Here is a 20,288-nt window from a genome sequence, read left to right as displayed (position 1 = left end):
TTGAAATTTATTTACTTACATTGAATTGTAAACTTTTTGTGACAAATCAAATAAATATACGATAGTCGCTTATAAACAATTCCAAGGAAAAGGTTGAAAAGTGGGAAACGATAAAGTGACGAAATAGCATTTGCATACTAGAATGTCAGGTTATTCTAAAAAGATTCTGGCGTGAAATATCAGCAAATGGAAGTAAAGGTTACAGATTTTATATGATAAAATGATAATAATTTTCCTGTAATTGAGTTTAAAAAAATATTTGCCTCAGAATTAGATGAATCTGAATTACTTGCAAAAATTGCTTCAAATATTCTCTGAAAGCAGAACTATTTGATCAAAGATTTTTTTTATTATAGTGTTTGATTATAAAGTCTAAGTTTCGCGAAAAAAATACCCCCCCCCTTTCATGATATAGAAAGTTGCCAGATGAAAATTCAACATTTTAAAGTAATTCTTATGTTTGAACGTCATAGAAGATGCTGTAAAAGATGTATCTCCAACAACTCTAACAAGATTCAAAATGACTGATGCTCAAAATTTACTCTGACAAGTAAAAATGGATACTGAGAGGGATGAAACTGATATCTAAAACAATGAAATATTATCATAAATTTTCAGACATAGTATTTTTAAAAATATTTTATTTTTCGGTACTTTTAAGATAGCCCTTTTAAAATCGATAATCTGTTCGATGTTTTGTAAATAGAAGAAATGAGTCATATCAAATTTAAGTAAACTTCCCGTAGGAAACTGGAATCTTATATGGATAATATGGCATTATAATTTTAGAGGATAAAATTTCATCTTCGCCATCGTAGAATGACAAGTGCAATTCAATTTATGATCCTGATGAATCCAATCCACCTGGGTTAAGCGTCTTCAGCTTGTGTTGGATTCAGTTTCTGCTAAAAGGATGCTTGGATCCTGTCTGCTGAACAATACTCACGATTTTGAGGTCCCAACAAAAAAGTTCATGCCTTCAAACTAGAGCTTAGATTCATTTCCATCGAGTCTAGTATTTACTTAAGAGTCATTATTTTTCTGGTGTATCGAAATTTTCAAATAAATGCAATAAATGTAAATTCTCAGAATAAAACACTTTTTCCGCGAGATAGAATATATTTTTAACACATTTTTTTTTTCTTTTTTGTTTATAATAATCACTGAGGCGGGAGTGTGCGTAATTATTATATTATTATATTAATTATAATTATTATATTATTATTAATTATTATATAATTATTATATATTTATTAATATTAATTATTATATTATATACCCTTCAATATTTATAAGAACCCATTTGGGATAGTTGAACTATTCGAAATTCCTGTACACAAATAGACATTCTGCAATCAGCACATGAATAGCAGATTTGAAATAAAATATTTAAACATTTATATTTACACGATTACTCATAATAAAATGTTGTAATTATTTTTTTTATTAAAATCACGCAATCAATAACTTCCAGAGAAACTTCCAGGCAGGAACGTCATCCTCATTATAAGACCAAATTTATAAAATCAGTCCTAAAATAAGTCTCGTGTTACATTAAAATAGTACTTCATATAATTAAATTACGGAACAGAAAAGTTAAAATAATGTATCGTCAGTTCTGTATTCTTACATTTCTTATATTTTCGATCAAATATTGGCGGTCTTCGGCTTCCTACTTTTTTGTTGGAAATATTGTGTGGCTTAGTATTAATTACATCACTTTTGTATGATCCATTCGGGAAACGGAAGAAAGAAGACGAGTAACAAAATCCAGCTAGGACGAAGACTACATAACCAGCTCTTTGAAGTATTTAATAAAGTTTTTCCGGAACATGTCAGAAAATATTAGTTAGGATTCGGAGCCAAACAGTATCATGGTGTACCTTCATTGCCGCCTATGCTACTGAGTCCTCACTTTTTGATGTTCCTTAAGTGAAAATCCGCTTATAGCACATGGAATGATCACCTGTGATTGCTAACCATTTTACAGGCTACCTTTGTTTCACTTTGCCCTCATTTTCTACAAAATCCGAAAGATTTCTTTTCAAATATATCGAAATTATTCTTGCCTATTTAAAAATATTTATATTTACTGCGTTTGCCTCTTTAGGGTTCAAATTTGGATAATTATTTTTGTAGCCCTTTTTTAATATCGGCTTGTTGAGTAGCCACCTTGCATTTATCTTTGGAAGAAGAGAAGGATTGATGAGACATTTCAAGACTCTCAAAAACCGATAAATATTCTGAAGATTTGCTACTTCTCATTTTGTTGTTCCTTGTATAAGGTTGAAGACTGATTTTGTAAATTATAGAAAATGTCTGTATATATTCGAACTCGAAAGATAATGCAATTTATTAATGTCTATGGTACTACTGAATGTTTTAAATATCCCGAAGTCTTCAGTACTAGCAGGTACCATTTTTAAAACCTGTTCACTATAGATGCTGGACTAGATGATAATGGGTAAGCTGTGTTTTTTTTCCCGAGTTCACATGAATATAATAAAGAAATACGAGTATTTTATTTACTGAAGATTCGAACACTTTTTCGACTGAAATATCCATTCTCAATAAATTTCTTTTTTCTGAACAGGTTTATTGCATTATTTTGAATGTGTATCACAATTTATATAATTAATGAGTATACCATGACTGCTGTCATTTACTAAATTGAAATGAATCAATTTAAAATGTGAAAGTTGTTCATTAACTTTATGGAATTTAATTACTATGAAGTGTAATAATATTACATAGTTTAAATTTTTGTTGAATTAGTTTCTGGATTCGGGAAATTCAACTAAAAATTCGACAATACTATTCTACTAGGATAAAGTCAAGCGTTTCAGTTTTTCTTGGGAATATTTAATTCAAAATTCTATCAAAAACGAAGAATGTTCGAGATTCATCTTATAAATAAGTGTACAAAAAATTCATATAATAGAAAATTTTAGAACTTTCTTTTTATAAAAAAATATCAGATTTGAAAAAGCACCAAACTTGACAGAGTTCTTAGTTTTCATAAAACGGAAGAAATCTGAATGGAAAGTAAATAAAAAAATCATTCAAGCTAGTTTTGTGTATAACTGTTATTGAAGTTCACGAATACTTTCAAATAACTAATTTCTATTAAAGAAATAATTTATTTTCATGACTTTGAATATGATTTAGATACAAAAAATGAGAATAATCCAGTTCATCATTTCACCATTGTCCAAGTAGTTTTACTTGTTTATTAAACTTTTTAGTGAATAATTCGTATTCTTTTCAAAGTTAAAAAAATCTATAATGTTGCAGATAGTTGTAGTTTCACTTCTATTCGAAATTACTTTGCTTTGGCACATTATTGCCTCTCGTTCAATATAAGTGTAAAAAAAAGTGGACTGTAAAATTCCCCTGAATTCAAGTCTTTTCCGCATTTCAAGTCTTTTCCGCATTTCAAGTCTTTTCCGCATTTCAAGTCTTTTCCGCATTTCAAGTCTTTTCCGCATTTCAAGTCTTTTCCGCATTTCAAGTCTTTTCCGCATTTCAAGTCTTTTCCGCATTTCAAGTCTTTTCCGCATTTCAAGTCTTTTCCGCATTTCAAGTCTTTTCCGCATTTCAAGTCTTTTCCGCATTTCAAGTCTTTTCCGCATTTCAAGTCTTTTCCGCATTTCAAGTCTTTTCCGCATTTCAAGTCTTTTCCGCATTTCAAGTCTTTTCCGCATTTCAAGTCTTTTCCGCATTTCAAGTCTTTTCCGCATTTCAAGTCTTTTCCGCATTTCAAGTCTTTTCCGCATTTCAAGTCTTTTCCGCATTTCAAGTCTTTTCCGCATTTCAAGTCTTTTCCGCATTTCAAGTCTTTTCCGCATTTCAAGTCTTTTCCGCATTTCAAGTCTTTTCCGCATTTCAAGTCTTTTCCGCATTTCAAGTCTTTTCCGCATTTCAAGTCTTTTCCGCATTTCAAGTCTTTTCCGCATTTCAAGTCTTTTCCGCATTTCAAGTCTTTTCCGCATTTCAAGTCTTTTCCGCATTTCAAGTCTTTTCCGCATTTCAAGTCTTTTCCGCATTTCAAGTCTTTTCCGCATTTCAAGTCTTTTCCGCATTTCAAGTCTTTTCCGCATTTCAAGTCTTTTCCGCATTTCAAGTCTTTTCCGCATTTCGAATACATCTGTTTTTGAGCAAATTAAAAACTTGTGCATGTCTTTCGCAAGATAAAATGAGAAATAATGTTAGGTTCTTGTATCAAGGATTTGATATCCACCAGCATTCAAATGAATTTGTTTGTGGCAGCTTAGTATCAAACTGATATAAAATGAGCAAAGCAATGTATTCCTTAATTCAAAATAATTTAGATGACAATTATCTGTATTTATACTACTAATAAAGATGAAAATCATTAGTAAGCTGAATTAGTATACAGAAAAGAAGAGTTGTTACTATTTCTTAAAACTAAAAAAAACTTGAAAAAATGAAACACGCTGAAAAAATAGAGTATCATTGAAAAAAAAATTTTGATTTCGTATAAAAATATTTTTGTTATTTGTTCCAGAATGGCTGAAGAAACATTTTTTTATTAGTAGAAATAAATATGGGAATAAATTTAAATTTTAGTTAAAAATCTAAAATATGGGGGGGGGGAGAATGAATCTTTTTGTAAATGCCACGCCTCGGTAAGTTACTATTAGCCAAATTTAATCATTTCAGGTCCAAATGTCTGCACGAAGAGCTTTACATTCAATGCATAATGAGCGTCATCAATCCTCACAATTTATGGAAAGCTTACTGGAAAATTTCTAATGAGCAGCATAATGTAGGATGTAAATTTTAACAGTCCATGCTTCTAATAGCACTAAATTAATACGTTGTATGACAGGGGATTAGAGGTGACAGATCCTCGACTTGGCTGCGATGCTAAGACTGGCTCGAAGAGGTTTTCTGAAATACAAGATTTGAAAGAATATGAATCTTTATAAATTTTTACCGTTTACCATCGTAAATACAAAGCTGTGAAAAAAAAGTAATGCTATATAAAACATATCAAAGTTTTGTTTATGTTTAAAATATAAACCCTTAATTTTTTGCATTTGCATTCTATAGTTTTATTTTTTTGATAGCACATCATGCAAAACCGTCGCAAAGCTCTAGTTTCGTGTCGTAGTTTTCTTTAAAAAAACACTTGAAATTGAGATTTCTATTTCTTCAATTCTATTACTATAACATTTTGTAAACGCATTCAGAGCCGTAGGCGTGACCGATGAATCTTGTGCAATAAAATTATATTATTACCACAGCTTACTTTGAAATATTATTTACAACAAGTAACATTTGTGGCATAAAACAGCTCACTGTGGTGCCACAGAAAAACCCTGTAAAACTAGTAACGCTTTCAAAGGTGCTAAGAAGAAACTCTTTAAATGTACATATGCGAAAATATATGTAGTAATGCCAATGAAAGTTATATTTCCTTCATCTTACGTAAAATGTTATTAAACGCACAGGACTGTAACATCGTTATGTTAGGGCAAGATCACGTTTTCTGCCATGCAGTGGGATGTTCATATATTTTAATATTCTATTGCGTCTTTAACATGCACGTTGCATTCTCATTTGGTGCAGCTTGGTCAGCTCTAGCCCTTGTGCAATGAAAAATTATTCATTCATTCTGTCACATTTCCTATGTTATTGTAAAGCTAAATAAAGCAACTCGAGGAGGAATGTTTACTATTATAAATAGTGGTTCGGTGGCCTAGATAAGAGACAGTGAAATTGCACTTTCTCAAGTTTAGTTCATTCCAAAATTTTATTCGTAATGCGAAATGACCGTAAAGCGAAAAAGAATTTTCGATATGAATCAATATAAAATATGTTCCAATTCGAAAAAAAATAGAAAAAATTTTCTGCAGTTTGTTTATAATTTGCGTAAATATTATAAATTGCATTTTCTCTTATAGCTCATCATTCCGCAAAGATTAAGTGTGAAGTAGAAGCGACACCTTCATCTTTATACCCAACTCTCCTGATGTGATGGATTTCATATATCGAAGTTATCGTCGCTGCCAAGTGTCGTCCTTTCGATTTCTTTTTGAAAATACAATACTGGATCCAAGCTGGTTTCGGAAAAGATCCCCATCTGAATCGCACCACACTGAACCAAGCCATTTTTAGATGGAAGAGGAAGATATTTTCTCTTGGATTTCCCATTCTATCGCATTAGACTAACCAGGTATGTCTATATAATTGTGGCATCTTACCCGCTTAGAGATTACATGCATCGAATATTCAGAAAGTATCAATGTTTCTTCCCTATTCTTTCAAAATACTAGATTCAGATTTTGTTGCCTTCCAAGAATTTACAAATCGAGCAAATTTAATTCCAATCAAGATAATTTTAAAAGAACACGAAAGGCAGTTTGAATACGGAGCAATCGAATTCTTTCAAAAATGAATGAACCGCAAAGCAAGAGTAACCTGGCAATAATTAAAATTCCCAGAAGTTAAAAACGAAAATTAAATATTTTCTGATACAATAATTATTAAAATCATTAAAGGGAATTTTCCAAAATCACAGAAAATGTTGTTCATTTTTATGCCAGTAATTTTCGCTATTTTTTTCTTATTCGGATATCAAACGCTCTCTAAATATGGATTCTTCATAAAATGCTTTCATTTAAATCCCGGTTTAGTTTCATTTCGGTATATTTCTAATTAATAATTCCTGTAGTTTCTACCTAATATTCAAACGTGATCTAGGTTTGCTGATTATATGCTGTTATTCCAACTTTTGCTTATGCATTGTGATATGGTAAATCGCGGATTGAGCAGTAAAAATTAAATTTTTCATCTGGATAAATTTGTTGTCAAAGTAAATTAATATTTAATCGAAAGGGGAATTTTGATGTTGTTGCGCTTAAAATTTAATTTCATAGTTGATACTTGATGTTAGGGCCAAAGCAGAATTTAATTGAATCCAAGATTAATTGTTTTGTAAGAAAAGGAATAAAATGTTGGTACATATTTTAAAACTCCAAGCATTAAAACAATTTCCTGCACTATAGAACTGAAAAATTTCAAATTTCCTATGTTTAGAGAAATGATTTAGTGTTAAATGCTTAAGAACATTTCGAAAATTCAAGGTAAAAATATGCGTGTTGTAAATGAAACTTTTCTTCTGAATGGTAAAAATATAAAAGCAAATTGGAAAAAATACTTTAACCGATTTTTTTTTTTTTTTTTTTTTTTGAAATGATAAATTTCTGAGTGATAAGGCCATTTTCCAATTCTGTTCTATTGAAATTCTGATTTCCCTAACATTTCATAGGATGTCAAATAGCATTACTTTGTAGTAGGTGTTATTGAGGATGAATGAAGTGCTTTTCGTTAATTTCGAATCCGTAGTGCCTGATATTGCCGATCGTTACCTTCAACATTCTCTCTCTGTTCGAACTAATTCTTTCTCTTTAAATTTTCTTCAATGGCACACTACTGTTTCACATTAAAATGAAATTCCTTTTTATTAGTAGTGTAGGTCTCCCCTTTTTATTTTGATATCATTCATGTAAGTTTATATTAATGGAAAAAATCTAAATTGCATCAACATATTTGATATTTTTGAATATTTATATACTAAGAGCTATTTGGTTAATATTGTCCGCTTTCATTTCGTTGGAATTGTCTTTATTCAATCAAATCATGAATTCTCGGACATGCTATTACTTGAAATGAGATGTTTTAACATTTCAGAGGGTGTATTTTTATCGTTTTCCGCCTGAAAATTACTTTGTTAAATAAACGTTAAAATTCAATGTTATTAGCTGAAATTTTAAAAAATACTTTGTCTTGTCATTTAAGTGCCACTAATATCTGAAATTTCAGTTTGTATGTTTTAAAGTGTAATTTTAAAGCAATTCCAAGGAAAATGTTAATAGTGCTCCATGCTTTACGTCAGATTCGTGCATCCAAATACGTGCTTTTAAATTTAAGTGTCGAACCATTCGTGTATTATCCAAAGCAAACAGCATTTTAATTAAAATTTGATTTATTCATAATGTAATTTGATTGCAATGAGCCGAATTTTTCTGAGTTCAGAGACATAATCGGGAATTGATGGAGATCAGATTTGGACAAGCTGGTATTGAGAGAAATCCAATATTAAAATTCATAAATTGTCTGGGAAAGCCGTATAGAGTATAGGAAATATTTTTATGGAATTTCGAAAGTTAATACTCATTTGCATATGACGAATCCTGTTTTATTTACTACTAGCCACCTTTGGCGGTCAGCCGGTTCGCCAATCTTAATGTTCGTTAAAATTTAATAATTAAATATTTTATCCAATTCCTACTTTAATAGCTTCTTCATCAAAATATTTTAAAACTTCAAATTTTGATAGTCATATAATTCACTCGTAATATTATAAAGGCCTTCAGTCATAATGTAATATATATCTCTCTAATTTTCTGTTAGCTCCTCTAGAATTTATGCCTTAAATTAAACTGGAAAGGATTAATTGGCAATTAATATAACAATATTTTTTACTGAAACGAAGCATTTTTTTTATAATATGATTACTAAAAACAGTCACTGAGGGTTTAAAATTTAATGGACACTAAAAAAATACCTTTCTTAATTTATGTAATATCTCAAGAATTTGTCAACAAAATGTTCTCAGATTCATCATGAGCAAATTAATTAACAGTGCTTAATTTTAAATGCATCAAACATTAAGAAAATAAAATGAATCGTTTGAAATAATCGGTCGAAAAATCTTTAGCCTAGCCTCATTAGCATGGGAAAACTTAAGCCTTACTCATTTGGAGGTGGGGAAAATGAGAATTTTTTTTGGCGGGAAAGCAAGTTTTTAATTAATAATTAAAATTCTAATTAAAAATTCAAAAACGGGACTTCAGGTGCATACACCAAGGTATACATGTACCAAATTTGGTAGTTGTAGGTCAAACGGTCTGGCCTGTAGAGCGCCAACACGCACACACACATTGAGCTTTATATAAGTATAGATTTCCCTGCTTTAGTAAATATGTAGCTCATCAAAACCATCATAAAGAAACCCTGGGTTCGGTATTTTTTAAATTCTGTTTTCGTGTTCATTTCAATGCAAAATATTTGATCTCCTTGACGCAATGAGGAGTATTGTCGTTCGTTTTGTTCTCATTTTGAAATGCATAATGCGAATGAGAAAATTGCCTAGTGCTGCACATTTTTCACGTCTCATGTTACGCACAGATATATTGTGAGGAAGAGAATTAATGCACTTTATTGGAGTATATTGTGTCTGAAGCCTAATCTTTGCAATGGCGAATTATGCAGTGAATGGAGAAAGCAATGAATACAACATAATCGAATGTGGAAAGGGTCAATGGGAAATATGAAAGCGTGGCAAGTCATTTCACCATCTATTGTGTTGTAAAACAGAAATGATTCACTCGTCCTTATTCGGATGATGTATGTAAAATTGAGAAGCGGAAATTTATGGAGTTATCGGCATGAGTAATGGCGTGTGTGAGAGTATGGGAATTGTGGCCTGAGGCTGGTGTTAGCAGTACGTGTTGCTTTGAGAGAATCATGGAGCGGTGGAGTAGCTTGCGAATTCTGGTTTCGGAACACGGGGGGGGGGGTGACGGCATAGATGTGTGTGGGATTGCAATCTATTTCGAGGGTGGTGCTAGAAGCGGGTTGTGTAATTTCGAGGGTGGAGTTGGAAGCGGCGTGGGTAATGTGTGTGACTGTGGATTGTAATGTCGAGGGTGGAGTTGGAAGCGGCGTGGGTAATGTGTGTGTGACTGTGGATTGTAATGTCGAGGGTGGAGTTGGAAGCGGCGTGGGTAATGTGTGTGACTGTGGATTGTAATGTCGAGGGTGGTATTGGAAGCGGCATGGGTATTGCGTGTGTAAATTGTGATTTTGAAGTTTTGGCGCAGTGTATGAAATGTGTGTGTCAGAATTGTGAAAATAGAAAATGTTAAATGGAAAAATGGTGCCGATATTGTGTATTTCATAAGAATAAGCTACTTCATCTATTTCAGCGTAGCTTAGTTTGACATTACGAACAATATTTCGATAGAACGCAAGACAATTCGAAGTAGAAAAGTAATGCGAAATGAAGCTTAACAGAATGCTTAGTCAATTCTTAAATGTTAAATCCAGTTCATTTCTGAAGGCCTTTGTTAATAATTAAAACAAAAACATTTTGAATTTGAATTCCACCAATCCAGCAGTTATGGATTTTTTTATGGGTATATGACTGATTAATAATGCCGAGTTCCCACTCTGCCTTGGAATATTCTCCCGTCAGAAGAAAGATTGAACAATCAATTAACAGATAAATCGAGTGAACTAATGAAATTTGCTTCGTGACATTATTTCCGAAAATCTCTCATAATGAGAACTCTCAGCTCAAGACAACAAATGCAATTCATAAAGATTGTAGCCAATAAATGTAGTAAATTTTTAATGGTTGAGTAGTATCGACACATAGCATTTTAATGCTTACATTCTGAGGAGCAGAAATAAATTAAATTCATATTTCGTTAAATTTGATAGGAGTCCTAAAAAAATTCGCTCTTTTCCCCATAAAATTTCAAATACTATTAAAATGAAAATATTTATTTCATGGACGTTACAGATTTTCTAGAAAATTTCTTCGAATAATACTTATTCTCATTTGGAAGGGCTTAAGAGGACTTTTAACTGGAATGAAGCTTAGGTTAATTTCAAAATTTCTATACTTTCAAGTAAGTTTATTTTAATTGTATTTTAAATTTAAACGCGCAGTTCTTGCAATATAGAACAATAATTGCTCCTTTTCCATAATGTTCAATTATGAAACATTTCGCTCTTTTAACCACCCTTCTTTCTCCGTCTTGGAATTAAAATCCCTATCTAATATGAAAGTAATCTTGTGGGCCTCGGCTATTTAATATTCTATATATTCATTATTCTTCTAATTGATATAACAATTTCACATCCCATGAAAAAAAGTTTTGATTGAGGCTTGCATTGTCGATCAACCGTAAACTGATAAGCTATTTCTGATGTTGAAGGCATGTCATTTCTTCTGAATAGAGTAGCTCGGCTTATTTGAACTTCTCTCCTCCCAGAATTTAGAAACAATTTAGTTCGCTCCATATCGCAACAGAAAGGAAGTTTGAATAACCTCATATATCGAATGCGGGGAGAATTTCACTAACTTTCAATGAAAATAAGTAATTGGCTGGAGCATCGATAGGAAAACTTGGGTAATCGAGCTTTAGAGATAAAAAATAAACATTTTTAAATGTAGCTATTCTAATTTTATTTATACAAATTTGGTATTGAACCTCTTTGAACTTAAACATGTAAAAAAAATCATTTTCATAAAATTTTTAAAAATATGAAATGTTTTAAGACAAAGACGTAGTTTGAAAGCAACGTTGCTTGTTGTAAACAAAAAAAGCACAATTTGATCACTTTTCTGCAATTCACCTTCAAAAATTTAAAAACGGTAATCTTTACTTTCTGAATTGAATTAGTTATGTTTTGAACCTTGAGCTTCAGCGCAGATTATCCTACAAAAGTATCTTGTACTAGAATAATATCTATATAAAAACGGTAATCGCTAGCAATGAGTTGCCGCTGAACTATTTTTAACTATTTGAAACTTTCTAAGATGAATTAAAATATACACGCTTGATGGACGCTTAGATAGAATGAGGAAGAAACATTAATAGTCTCTGGATATTCCATGCATGTGGCTTCTAAACGACGTGAGTGCCAGAATTATATGGGTTTTACATGGTAAAGGCTAATGACAGAGACAAGAACCATGGTGATTGTTTTCTTGTGCCTTTTTCTACAAATGTGCCGATTGAATGAATGTTAAGTTGGCATCTTCAATGTGTAAAAATGATTGGAACATTAGATCTTGAATTTAAACTGTTTCACTAAACCACATAGTTTCTGTTAGATTCATTACATTTTTTAATCATTTGAGTGAAATGGAAAGTCACAGAAATCATTAAAGAAGCAGATTAGCCGTTTAATGGGAACAATTGCACAACGTCATTCACCATAAGAAGAGGGAGGGACTGCCTTTACAGCTTTTGGCAAAAAGCACGGATAGTAGCTGTCCAGATGGCCAAAAAAAATTTTGTTTCACACAAAGTAATATCGGTAAGTTATGCTATTTATGATAATTGTTATATCGAAATGAAGATTAAATAAAATCGTTTGATTTTATGCAATGGTAAAAGGAACTATAAAAATGTATTCATTTTATTGCATCATTTATTCATAGGCTGGATAACTTTTGACGCTTAATAGATACTAATTTGCGTGATAAAGATATGATGCCAAACACCGTATTTTCTCAGTTCCATACACATGTCATCTATATCAATTTTGCTGGATGCGAGGAAGTATTCGCTTAAGATACGTCTATGTATCCAAAGGCACAGTAAGTACTCGAATTTTATTAATGAAACTGACAAAACGATATGGCATTTGGAAGTTATTTTAATTTGTTCATCAAGAAAGCAAGTTTCTGGTGGGAAAAAAAGATGCGAAATATAATTATTTAAAAGCATTTATCAAAATTGATTCCTCCTAGTATAAGAACTACAAGAATTTGAATATTAAATGCGTGTAATCCATGAGCCAAATTTCGATAGTTGTGTTTCCAAGTAATTACTCGCCTGAAAGGGGAGTCTGCTTGGAATGGTCATCTGCATGTCATCATCGCTAGAAAAATATTGCTTGGCCAGGAACCCTTTCAAATAACCGGTTCCAGCACCTATGAAAAGGTAAAAATATTTGTAGGTAATTTTGTATTGTTTCTGTATGGGCCAAAGTGAAACTTTCTTTCTAGTATGACCAAACGTATTGCTATTAAGAAAAATATATTTTCTTTCAGATTCTTCATTTGTTGTAACAGTAGATGTTTAAGATCATTAAATTCTTGTTTAAGCATCTATTTAAGAAATTTTATAAAATTAAAATTGCAGCCTTACAAAATTAAAATTGATTTGTTTTTAAATGAAATTTCATATTTTATCTCGATGCATAATATGGCTTTTTATTAGAAGAGCATTCTAACTAAAATTCGTTTTCATATAAACCTTATGATATAAAGTATAATCAATAATTCTGCTTGAAGAATAATTAATAAACTGGATGCTCCATTTATTTTCTCTAAATGAATAGGCGTATCGCTAGAAAAAAAATAATTAGAATCGTCTTTTTTAAAAGAATAAATGAAATGGGTGGGTGAAATGTTTTACTAATGTATTTCAAATACGAAAAGATTTAAAAATTTTCAAGTCATTTTTCCTTTAACTAAAATTTTCTTAGTTAAAAAACAGTTAATTTTTTTCCATAAATAAACTCGCTGGCAAATTCTTTTCGAGAGTTTGAATTACCGGTGCAGATTAAAAGTGCAAAATTGTAATTGCATATACTCCTGCATTTCATGGTATTCTTGATGGATGGTTTCATATCTGTTGATTTAAATTATTTAATTTTTTCAGATTGACATGTTTTGACCGAAATGACCATGGCTCAACAGGAAATATCTGGAACCTACAAGTGGATTTTGGAATTTGGACCCTTTTCAAATTAAATTATGGTCAGAGATCCAACAGATATAATTGATAGTTTCAAAAGCTAGGAATATTAAACCAAGTTCAAAATGCATCGCCTTTAATACTCGCAAATTATCAAGACTTAAATTCAGTCTGCACAGTGGATTGAAAGTGAAAGGTTTATGATCTCTCCATATACCAGACAAGTGGTTTCAAAGAAACGAGGGCAAAATCATGTGGATTTAACATGTGTAATCCGTGATAGAAGAAAATAACCATGAAGATTTCTTCTTATTAAACTATGGAATCAATGTTAATTTGGAGGATTTTTTTTTGTGCAATGACAGCAAGAACTTGTGAGATAACATCCGTTTGCTCCAGTTTACTTGTACTTAAATACTTGGGTGAAATAGAACGTCATATAAAGCAAACAAAGATCAACTAATCTGCATTTGATTCTACAGCAGCGCACTGTGCAAAGAATACATCTGATGTCATCTATTTGAATAACGAAACTCCATCTGTGGAATGAAAGGCCTTTTCAGTTCCAGCTACAAACTCTATATACAAAGGATGTCTGGATGCACAGGAAAGAACGGTACTGAAGTGATTTCGGTAAGTTTTGCAAATTAAGATAACTGTCGTATTAAAATGAAGATTGTATCCAATCATTTGAATCGACTGTCAAATAACTAACAATGTACTTTTTCATTTTGTTAGTTATTTTAATAGGTTAGACAATTTACCGATGCAATTTTTCTGGGAAAAAACGCATCCGCACTTGGTATGTTACGACTTTTTCGATTCCATACTCACGCCCTCAATACACATTAATTGTGCTTATTTCATGGAAAATATTCTCAAGATGACATGCTAAATTCCTGAATTATAATAGAAATCTCAGATTTGACATTTGATCATTTTATTTGAGATTTTCAAGAGATATGTTGCATGGCCAGAAATCTCTTCAAACCTACGGATGTGATAAATAAGTAAAATATGTTCCAGTGTAATTTTGTTTCAAGTCTTATTTCATCCTCCAATTAACTCATTTTTTAGAACGAATCAAACATATTGCAGTTGATATTTAAAATATTATCTTAGTTAATCGTAGTAAGTAATCGGTACATACTTGTATCAGTTAGGTTATTTTCAAGTATTTAAATAAACCAGAAAATTTCATCTACAAACCTACGAAAGAAATACTTTTCAAGCAAAACTTTGGACTATGTTTTGTCTTATGCACGAAAGCGTCTGCTTTGGAGCCTAAGTGGCTTTTGAGAACATTTTGACGACTTTGCAAAATAACCTACTGTATTCAGAAGAATAACCAGTGACGGCAGTTATTGGACGGTTGTTTCAGCATCCATTATTAGCGCCACTTCTAATCCTTGGAGAATAAACTTTTTCGGAAAATTCAGGAACGAAATATTTTTTATTTAGCTAATGATTTAAGTGAAACTTTAATATAAATGTAAATTTCAAAAAGCGAAATGGTAAGTAAGCCGAAGTGTTAATTAATCTACATTTTAAAATTTTTATTTTCATTTCTATGTATAACAAAATTGTAAGCAAATTATTTTATGGAACAACTGGATAATTGATTTAAAGTGCAAAATTAAGTCACTTCTACTCCAGAATTTAAAGATATTCTAGATATTTTCAGATATATATTAATTCAAATATTTAATATTTTCAGATATTAACAGGAGTTGGCCGAAATGATAGCGGTAAAACGGATGGCATTCAGAATCTTCATCAAGCGAATATTAGAACTCGGTGCCTTTAAAAGGAAATATTGGATGGCGATCCAACAGATGCAGCTTGTGTCTTTGGTCTGATATTAGAGCAAACCCAAAATGAGTATTTTGTGCCAATATATTATCAATGATATGCATGGTGGAAATGTAAATGTATATGTAGTTAACATTACTTGAGGATATCAATACATCTCTGAAATACTTTGTTCTTCTATTTTAAGGTGTTGAATATTTATATATTTTTGGAGAATTCTTTCAATCAATGCGTAATTGTTCTTGAACTTGGAATTCTTGGAACTTGGAAAAGGTTGAAGTGCATGGAATGTAAATCGTTCAAAGCCTGTGTTTGGCATATGAATCAATATTTCTTAACTGTTCTGGAAATTGTTATGCATATGTCCATTTTAATAGCTTCTGGTACATTATATTTCCTTCAAAGTGGATATTTGTATTCTACTCTTTTAGACACAAGTATTTTTTTTAAATATTATAGACATATGAAACATTTTTATGGATAAATTAAAATTTGATAGTGTGTTTGATTTTTTGCTGAATATCTAAAACCAATTTCCATCAATTTTTCTTTCAACGCGTATAAAATTGACTTCAAAATTTCATTTGTAACCATACTCTTATTAGAAGTTAACAAGTCGAACTTTTGTTACTCTCCCAGCAATATAGCCAGTGATCTCAACCACTGTCACAGAATTGAAATAAAAAATATATAACGCCTTAATTTGCATTTGACATTTCTCCATTGTCAACGGAGAATACACTTTCATGATATTGGATGATTTGTTAACATTCTTTTTCATCATCGATTGCATTATTAAAATTCTAAAAATTTAATTTTTTGTCAACCGATTAGGTGTTATTCCTTCTCATCAACATAATTGTTTGTAGACAGTTTTCAATTTTTTGACAGATTTTACAAAGTAGTCTTTCTTTATTTTCATTTATTACTGAATGTCAAAGATCGCGAAAGCAATTTCATTCATTTTTCCTGAATAGAAATTTAAATATAGTGTCAAAGATCATTATTTGAAATTTAATTTCAACACTTTGAGAAATTTTATCACGATTTTTGTAGCTATATTAATCAAATATCTGTACATTGCATCCATTTTCAATTATTTTTTTAAATCAAGATTCTATTCTTATTAAATTTATTAAAAATTGGTGATAATAAATGATTAATAGAACTTCACTTTGTGACTATGAAATAAGTTACCACAAACTCAGTATATTTAGTGTAATGGCTATGTGCGTATAATTCTGATTTAGGAAATATTTTTTTTTCTATAAGGGTCTTAACATTAGCCTTTTGAAATATTGTTTTATAATTTTTTTATTAAAATTTTGATCTGAAAGCAAAATTTGTGAAAATGAAATTTGCTTTAATATGTATCTGCATGTTTATCTAGTTTAAAATATATCAAAAATCACTGCTGTCAATGGCGGGAGAAACGCGTCTGTATCCTGTATGAAAGAAATGGCAAAAAAAATGCGTTGTCCACATGTCTACTTTGTTTTCTTAAAGATTATTTGAAATTTAAATATTTTCCCATAAATATGGCTGAAATTTATGTTTGCCTACGTGAAACAGTATTGTGCATTGCAAAGATATTTTATGTTTATATATTGAATTTGGTAATATTAATTATTGGAACTGTAATTATTCTTAAATAATGCGATATGATAGTGCTTTCTTCTCTTTTCATTAACTTTCACATTTGAATAATCGTAAAATGCACAGCATTCATTTTTCCTGAACAGAAATTTAAAAACATATCAATGATCGTTAATTTGTAACCTAATTTCAATACTTTCAGAAAAATTTTAACATAGTATTTGTAATTATATTAAATAAGCATCTGTTCATTGCATCCATTTGCAGTTAGGCTTTTAAAAAATATTTTATTCTTGTTAAATTTATTTTAAGTAAATTAATGATAAATTTATTTAAAAAAAAGTTAGCATTTCAAGTTCACCATTAATCTTATAATAAGTAATGATTTCTAAATCTCGCCATTTTGGCCTTCAATTTTACTTCCATCCGCGGATAGAGGATACTTTGATTGACTCGGCCGGCCAGCCAATCAAAATGTCCTTCGATTCTTCGAAGGCATTTGATCATTGTGCCTGATCATCACAATGATCTATGTACCTTAGAAGAAAATGATTCTCGCGCTTGATTAGCAAGAATCAAAATTTCTAAAAATCTACTAGAGTATAATAAAATATTAGTTGAGGGGAAAAAAGTGAATGGATGCGATGAATGTTGAATAATGTAGGTAAGATTGCTTTCTTTTATTAATAATACGAGTAAATTAAGTTTTATGAGCTTTTCAGAAGATTTTAATTTCAATTTTTATTCCAAGTTATTTAATAAAATATTAAATTATCACTTATTCTAAATTGAATTATGCATTGGAAAAATCTTAGAATGAATGTTCAATTTATATACTATCCTTAAATAATAATTTATATAAATGTGTTTCTTTAATTACATTTTAATAATCAATGCTTGTATTAAATTTTCCATTTCAAGTATGTCAATTTTATGTTAACTGAGTACTTTTATTTTCAAAATTGTTTGAATTCCTTTTAAGCTTTTTGTATAAGACAGCAGTTTGATACCTGTTTAATTTGATATCTGTACTGAATTCTTAATTCAATGCGTTTGTCCTACTTTTTATGTTGTAGTAATTTTGTAAACGATCAATTGTTGTATATTAAACTTGCAAATAAAGTTTGTGTATTTAGAATTCATTTTGTATTTAATTGCCAAATATTCTTGTCTCCTTTCGAATAATTGTTTCGATAAACGTATTAAATTTCTTGAAAGCCACTCCTATAACAAATCCGTGAACTGAATATAAGACGTACATACATACATCCAAGTCCTTTGAAGAATATTGAGTTAATTTAAATTAAAAGTAGAAAAGCACAAGATGAATGAATAGATTTGTTTCCATCCTTTACCTTAAATGATTTCATTATTTTCAAACGTAAATTAGTTGCATGTAAATCATTGGGATTTAATTCGCTAGTTTAATGAAAGAGTATAGATAAAAAGTTAGAAATAGGCCATGCTCTAGAAATGCATTAGTAGAATTTGACAAATTGGAACTTTTGTCTGCTTTTTAACAATGTGTTCATAGAAATTTCATTATGTTTGTCGTATTCATCTGCTTTCGAATTTCAAACTAAAAACTAATAGTATGTTCGTTCCTGATAGTGAAAGGGTAAATTTAAGATCTTGCTGAAGAATGCATTTTTAGGTACTTTGAACTGGTTAGATGTGAATTTTAAAGTTTGCTTTGAAGTTTCGTTGTTATTTTTCATATTAATTTATCTGAAAATAAATTAAAATGTTCTTTTATTACTTTCTTAAAATCTGTTATTAAATATTACATATAGTATATATCATTTAAATATTATTTTTAATTTGATATCCTGATTACTACTCTTTTCCGCTTTGTAAATTGTGACAGATAGCGAATTTTTATTGTAGTGAAAATTTTTTCTTTTTGTCAGTTAAAGAATTGTAATATTTTATATTATGAATATCTTCTGGTCTTCGTTCTAGATTAAATGACTAACTATTAAACGATCCTAAGAGTGCGAAATGTCACATAAATGAAAATTGCATTATTATAAACTTAAATATTTTATCAAATAATGAACAGAAAAATAATTTTATTGAATCTGGAAGTCAAAACAAAAATGGTAAATGTGCGAGGTATAGGTAGAAAATCTTTCAATGAATTGAAATCGTAATTCTATTTATAATTCATCTAAATTTTATTTTAAAAAATATTTGCAATTTTGGAGGAAAAAACTACCATTAAAGCTCTCACCGGGAACAGCTTTCTCCGAGTGTACTATTCTAAACAGCCATAAAATATCATAGGGGGAAAATAATTCGGCTTTAAATTTATACGAATGGAAGGGAGATTTCTGAAGGATTATTTTAAAGCATTTATTATGTACAAAAAATACACGGAGACATTATAGTAAATTAATTAAAAAGAAAACTGAAGAAGGTTAGGAACGGTATCGGAATGATTCTCAATAAAGAAGCATCCATGACGCAAAGGTCCAATATCTGACGCATATGCGACTTGGACAGCTTACATAATGGCAGATTTTATTTTAGGAGAAAAGGAAAATAAGAGGTTTATTTCTAATACTATGAAAATTCTATTTTGTATGCAGAATATATATATAATATACTACTACAAGAGCAAATATTTTAATTCACGAAAAAAAATGATTCCAATGTAAAAATAAATGTATGTATTAATACTACTTTAAAATATTTTCTTGTTTTGTCTTAACATTATGGACAAAAAAGTAATACCATAAAAATGTGAGATACCGAAGGGGATATTTTAGATAATTTGGAATTTAAACTGCATTCATAATTTTTATTGACATATTGAAATTGCGTTTTGCAAGTCTTCAGTTCGAATCCCAAAATCAAGGAATTTTTTTTATATTTTTAATTTCTTTTTTCTTAAATTTATTTTCGGTATTTTTATTCCCACACTTACTATGAACTTTTCCAAATCTTATACTTATAAAATAAAATTTAATGTCAAAATATTTCTATGGTCAAGAGAAATTTTAGGAGTCAAGTTCACGCACATGCGCAGAATTCATTCCTATTCAAAACATTGCACTTTTGGATCAATTTGACACCTCGTTAAAAGTTTTAGTGGATAATCATAATGAGAGTCTTAGACCATTCAGACACTCTGCGGGTACGGAGCTTCGTGGCCATATCCACAGAGCGAGACGCTTAGTTTTGCTGGTCTTCAGTTTGAGTCTTGAATATGAGAATTTTTTTAATATATATGTACATTTTTTAAAATTTATTTTGGGTATTTTTATCCAATATTTCCATAATTACTATGAACTATTCCAAACCTTATACTACTAAAATAAAATTTAATGTCAAATTATTTCTATA

At 30.2% G+C, this 20,288-nt stretch overlaps 1 long non-coding RNA gene across 2 annotated transcripts; it reads left to right on the top strand.

Moving 5' to 3' along the window:
- The first annotated feature begins 1,933 nt into the window (after positions 1–1,933).
- Positions 1,934–16,575, top strand: LOC129976713 (uncharacterized). 2 transcript variants are annotated; one of them, XR_008785177.1, is made up of 4 exons: positions 1,934–2,464; positions 5,931–6,202; positions 13,497–14,165; positions 15,250–16,575. It is a non-coding gene; the product is annotated as an uncharacterized LOC129976713 (long non-coding RNA). The 2 variants fall into 2 exon arrangements; XR_008785178.1 differs by lacking the exons at positions 1,934–2,464; positions 5,931–6,202 and adding exons at positions 10,717–12,144; positions 12,269–12,427.
- The last annotated feature ends 3,713 nt before the right edge of the window (positions 16,576–20,288 follow it).

Source organism: Argiope bruennichi, chromosome 7 (genome assembly GCF_947563725.1).
Source record: "Argiope bruennichi chromosome 7, qqArgBrue1.1, whole genome shotgun sequence".
Taxonomy (NCBI): Eukaryota; Metazoa; Arthropoda; class Arachnida; order Araneae; family Araneidae; genus Argiope; species Argiope bruennichi.
The sequence above is the reverse complement of the archived record's forward strand: the minus strand, read 5'-3'. Positions and strand labels throughout refer to the sequence as shown.